At 33.1% G+C, this 6,000-nt stretch overlaps 1 protein-coding gene across 1 annotated transcript in view; it reads left to right on the top strand.

Annotated features, from left to right (window-relative positions):
• Positions 1-252: 252 nt before the first annotated feature.
• bbg (PDZ domain-containing protein big bang) overlaps positions 253-6,000 on the top strand; it is a 47,663-nt gene continuing 41,915 nt past the window's right edge. The window contains exon 1 of the mRNA XM_073087230.1: positions 253-463. The gene's annotated coding sequence lies outside the window, so the exon portion shown is untranslated. The remainder of the gene's footprint in view (positions 464-6,000) is intronic.

Below are 6,000 nucleotides of genomic sequence, written 5' to 3'. Positions count from 1 at the left end.
AGTCATATCAGTGTGATGTCTCCGGGAAAACGAAAGTAAATTTTCGGATTCCAATTTTCTACTCGTAAGGTATAGGTGACATAGAAATGTGAAACTTTCTTTAATATCGAACACGACACGGTGTCAAGTGCGATTATAGCGAACGTTGTGGCAGGGCGGCCGGGCCGGTGAGAGCGCGGCCCGGTTGCGACCGGTCGGCCCCACCGCTGCGCGCGCGCACACGCCGCTCTGCGCCGCCGACGTCGCGACGCTCGCTCGCGCTGCACCCGTGTGCTACAGCCTCCAACGCCCCTCCGACTACACCACTGTTTATGTTTTTTTCCTCACATCCTAACCGTAAGCCGCGTTCGAAAATGTTTCGACATTAAATGTCAGTGATTGAAACGTTAATGTGTGAGGTACTCTAAATGTGAATGGACTTTCCGAGTTTTTATGCTTGGACGATAGTACTTCGAAAATAAGAGTGAGTATGTTTGGTTTATTTTAGACGTAAGTTAGTTGTAAGGGCGTAAATAATGGGCAAGCGGGTAAGGTGTAAAGTGGGTTCGTGTGTCAGGAAGCGGGCTAAGGTCGGCGTGAGCGGAGGGCGCGCCGCGTGCGTGTAACGAGATTAGGGCGGCCGCGAGGCTGCGATCCCGGGCGTCCCGGCGCGCCCCCCGTCCCGCGTCTGTCACACGCCGCCCGCCCCCGCCCCGCCGCTACTCGTTTCCTCTTTTCTTTTCACGCCCGCCTTGATGCTACGCTCCGCTTTAATTACTTTTGTTCAAATTTAGTTTAGCCCTCTTATAAATTTTAAGTTAACTAAGTAAAGTGCAAAATATCACTGTTATCTCTTTTGTATAAAAAAGGCTATAAATTTTGTCATATCCTTAGCTACAGAGAAATTTATGCAATGATAAGAGTCATCTGCAAGCGGATTCAATTAAAAAAATATTTCTAGATACTACCTTACAATGTATTTAGCAATTTGTATTTATAATATTAATTTATATATTTATAAGTTATTTAATATCTACTTAACAAAACTGTTATAAGTAAGCAAATAAAAAATAACAAATATTATTTCTAAAAATATTATTTACCATTGTTTAAAAACTTTTTGCCGAATTGGGAACGTCTTCCACATTTGAAGTCGGTCAAATTATGTTTCTGTTTAAAAGCCATACACATACCTACACTGTTAAAATATAGTAACAACAGAGTAGTCTGATATAAAGATATAACACCAAAGTGGCTGTCTTTCGTAATTTAACTCATACGCGGCATGCAGCGTTCCACTCTAGTTATCATAAGTTAAAGCCGTCGACAAATGTATCTTAGCGCGAACACATTTGTCAAAGCTTGTATTTTGTTTAAGTATTTCAAAGGGTGGTATACCACTCGTCAAATATATTTGTCAAAAGTACATTTGATCAAATAAATCGGATGACTTCATAAAATTTACTAGCAAAACTCATATTTCATCTAAGATTTTTCCAGCTAGAAGAACTTGTTTCCAGGCCAAAAACAATCCGGCTTTAATACAAATACGCAAATTATAAAGAAATTTTAGACAAAGATATTCGATGAGTGGAATGGGCATCTGTCAAAGACATTTGGTCAAACGTTGGACGTTGAAATTGGACAGATTATGAGATTATGATGAGACTAAGATTTATCCAGCCAGAAGAACTTGTTTCCAGGCCAAAAACAATCCTACTTAAAAAATCCAACTACGCAAATTATAAAGAATTCTTAGACAAATATATTAGACGAGTGGAATGGGCATGTGTCAAAGACATTTGATCAAACGTTGGACATTGAAATTGGACAAAGATATTTGACGAGTGGAATACCACCCTAATATAACGTGACTAGTTCCATAAAATCTAGACAGAGCGTCTTTTTTATGGCTATTCGATTTTCAAATCAAGCTCATTGGCTCTTTGCATAGACATGGAAGGATGTTAACCTCTCGGGATGTTCAACCGTGTAAAAGGCTGATGTCATGCGAAAGACGCCCACTTCGTCCGTTTAAGCATTCGGGCATTTGCATTTTATAAAGGCGATTCAAAATCTCATTGTATTTGATCTTATCGATTCGGGTCTTGTTATATTTGTTTATTTATCTCTCATCGACCATGTGGCATGTTTGATTTTTTGATAATATTATTAACAGTTACATGCATTTGTTAAGTCATTGTATTAGGTATTATGATTTATGTATTTATGATTACTTTATTCGCGTACGAAGTAACATTAATTTTACTTTTACGGTGCTAAATTAATTAGGTACATGCAAGCAATTAAATGCAAAATTGGTAATTAACAGGTTGATAAATATATGAAGGTGCTAATTGCATTGCTGAAATATGTAGGTAAAGATGAGATACAACATTTAAAAGATAAGTTATTCATACATTCAATCGAAGGCTATATTTTCTTTTTCGTGCTGATTCACGAAGGTATTTTAAAAATAGTATTATTCCCATAGGTAGAGTTTTAATAAGAATAATGGAATATAAATTGAAATGTCGTAAAATAGATTTATCATAATAGGTACAAAATTTAATTTCTACTTGAGTTGATCGTTCACAAAATGTCAAGACTTGGCGCTGAAGAAGATGAATCGAAGAAAATTGAAATGTGATAGACGGAATTTTCTCATTTTGATAACACTTATATCCAATTTTGACTTATGCTATATAACATTTAAATAATAAGTAACTGCTAAAACGTACCTAATATATTAGTTGCTTAGCTACTGACTTTGGCTGAAATATTTAAATAATACGAAATATACGTTTTTTGTGTGATTGCGCGATTAATAATATTTTTGTGTGACTCGAACAAGTAGAGGTCACAGAATATTATTGTTACGAGATAATTTCAATACGAATTTAAGAATTCAAGATTTATTAACATATTTTGTTGTTTATTTATAAATTCGTTAGCAGAACAAGTTTCAAGCGTCTCCCAAAGGTGCGTCTGACATTTTTTTGATTTAATCAGATAGCAAGTCAGATTTATCTTTCCTGAGATGCTGTTCTAGATAGAGTCAGTAGCACTGAGTACTTTCAGAACAACTTTTACGAACATCGGAAAACATTCCTGAGAATAAATTTTATGAATTACGAATTCCATTCTATTTTTTCCGCATTTCTCATTAAGCTTTGGTATGATAAGGAATAAACACTTATTCTATAATAAATACAGTCCTAATTGATCACAGATGCTTTATTACCCTGATGAGTAATATCGAAGATGGCTTTTTACCTGACTAATTGCATCTTGCAATCCAGAATTACAACATACCTATGTAAGTGCGGCGGAAGTGGCTTTACAAAGAGTTCTATCACCTTTGCCGTTATTAAAATTCAACAAGCAAAATTTTTAATTGTTATAAACTGGATAGAGAAGAATAAGCAGCTTTGCCTTGCCTGCGTTAGTGACGGTTATCGTGTCGTCGCGGCTGACGCGGAGTCACCCGGCCGCTATGTAAATGTCGCGTGCCGATGGAGTCACAAGTTCGAAAGCCAATACTAATAAATTGCAAAATGTTTAGAAAACAGCATATTTTACATAATAACGGATATTTAACACATGTGGCAATATTTTCGCAATTCTGATAATACAAGCACAATAGACTACGCAAGCGCGAAAGGAATTAATATGATGACCTTGTACTCAGGGTAATAAGCCAATTAGCATATTCAATTAATACGTTTTTTGTTTATGCGAGTACTCGTTTGAAGATGTTTGTTTCATTAATTTTGGTGAAATTAGGGAATGAAGTTCGGTTGGTATCTTTACTAAAGATAAAAGAAGTATATTATGCTAAATACTAATTCGTAAGAAAATCAATTATTATTATTAAAGGTATTTAGTAATATTATAAAGATAGATCTATAAAAGCTTGTAAAATTTACTGCTACTTAGAGTGTTTCACCTTTTTGACCCCCGGTAGCAATAGAATTCCAATAGAGGTTATTGACCAAATTGTGTTGAATCTTAAAGAAAATAATAATTATGCATTAAAAATAAATTATTCAAAATGCACTATTTAGACACAATACCACTAAAGGGGAATTAAAAATATGTACTTACCTATTCTTAAGTAATGCATAAATAATAAATTATTCAAAATATGATATCGTAATATTTAGAGGGGAAATAATTTAAAATAGTAGATAGGTGCAATAACAATCGGGATTATCGCAATTTATTAACTGAATAATTACTATTCAGAAAGTTATGGTACACTCCAATGCAATAAATAAATATTAATTACATTTTTAACTTATATACATGTAATAATTATTTAGTTCATTATATTTTTAATTTAATGAACTTAGTCTAATCCTAAGGAATGTAGGTATTATATTTTAACTCTACAAATAAAGATTATTATTTTAATGATGCACTTCTACATTGTCTACTCTGTAATTCTAAAAGCAGAGCATCACACAGGCTAGGGCACTAAATAATTAATCTGAGCACTCAGTTGGCTTTGCTCCACTATCTAGTATTTATATATGCTAGTACTGAACATACTAAACACAATTTTCCGCTCGTAACTCCGGGAGCGTGCAATCTTGAGCAATATTGCATAATCTTGGAATAATCGACCATTTCTTTAGTTCCTAAAAGTATAATGGGACGGTATTTTATCCATTTACTTATTGAAAAACCGCATGTTAAGTCGTTTAAGATTAAATAAATACCATATGAGTGATGAGCATATTTCAAGAAAAATATATTAGAACAGAAAATACGAGTTCCATTGTATATGGTTTAACCGAGCCACTACCACTATACTTATTTCTATCTTTCAATTTAAGTGATATATTTAAGTTTAAAGTATTATAAGTTGTATTAATTTGAACTGTAATAGATATGATGTCCGAATTATTGGGAACAAAAATTTTGATATCATACGGATTGTATGATTTGTATGCTAGCGTGCTGCTTCCATCACAAAATATATGCTAGTAAAACTGTTAATTTTGATTGATCTTTTCCATTAATATATCTTCAACCAGCAATGTAAATTTTAAACAGATATGTATATGTATTTGTTTAAAAGCGTCGTCTTCGAAAGTCTTAGTTAAGTTCCTTAATAAAGTAAGTCGTTGGAAAGGAAGAGTCAAAATGAAGAAGTTGGTGCCAAATTGCTGGCGTCGACTTGTAACAGAATACGTTAATTACATTACTGGATAAAAGTCTTTGTTATAAAAGAAAATACAAAAGAACTTATTTCACAAAATACTTGAAGTCGTTCAGAAGAATTTCCAATCATAATAACGACAGAATTGGAATAAAATGAAGTTATTAATTGCACAATTTATTTTAAAAATATATTTATGAGATATTTTTAGATTTGATTGATATTGAAATTTTTATTTATGAAATTAATAAATATACATTGAATTTAATGAAAATGAATAATGTTTATTTATATTTAGGCGATTTGAGCAAGTATTCCTGGTTAAAAGTGTTTTAAAAATATCATTTTTTAAGGTTTTGTAAGCAGTTCCTACTTAAAACCAGAATAATCTATGTTTGTTTTCTATTTAAATTTTATTAAACAAAAAGTTATTCATTAAACGGTTTTATTTAGCTCACCCCGTTTGTTTGTTTGGGTCAAATTTAGTAATTTTTAGGGTTCATTTTAACGGGTACTTTCTATAAAGAATATATTGATTTGTAGATATAGGTTTTTGTTTTAAAGCGCCTACTGTTCGGAAAAGTTATTCGTTTATTATGGGTTCATTTTAACGGGTACTTTCTATAAAAATACCTACTATATACGTTTTTTAAAGGGCCTACTGTTCGGTACCTACGAGGGTAATACAAAACTGTAATTATTACTACTTTCCGCATAACGTGTTCGTATGTATCTAGTTGTGCAAAGCATCTAGGATGGTCTAATTAGTTGTGACCGGCCGCTACTGTACCACGAATACTGTTCCAGATTACATATCGTTTTATCGCTGTATGTACTTATTTGTAGATAACATT

The sequence above is a fragment of the Epargyreus clarus genome, unplaced genomic scaffold (genome assembly GCF_041222505.1).
Source record: "Epargyreus clarus isolate Ecla_fem2 unplaced genomic scaffold, WU_Ecla_fem_2.2 ptg000003l, whole genome shotgun sequence".
Lineage (NCBI taxonomy): Eukaryota > Metazoa > Arthropoda > Insecta > Lepidoptera > Hesperiidae > Epargyreus > Epargyreus clarus.
This window is presented reverse-complemented; position numbering and strand designations above follow the sequence as displayed.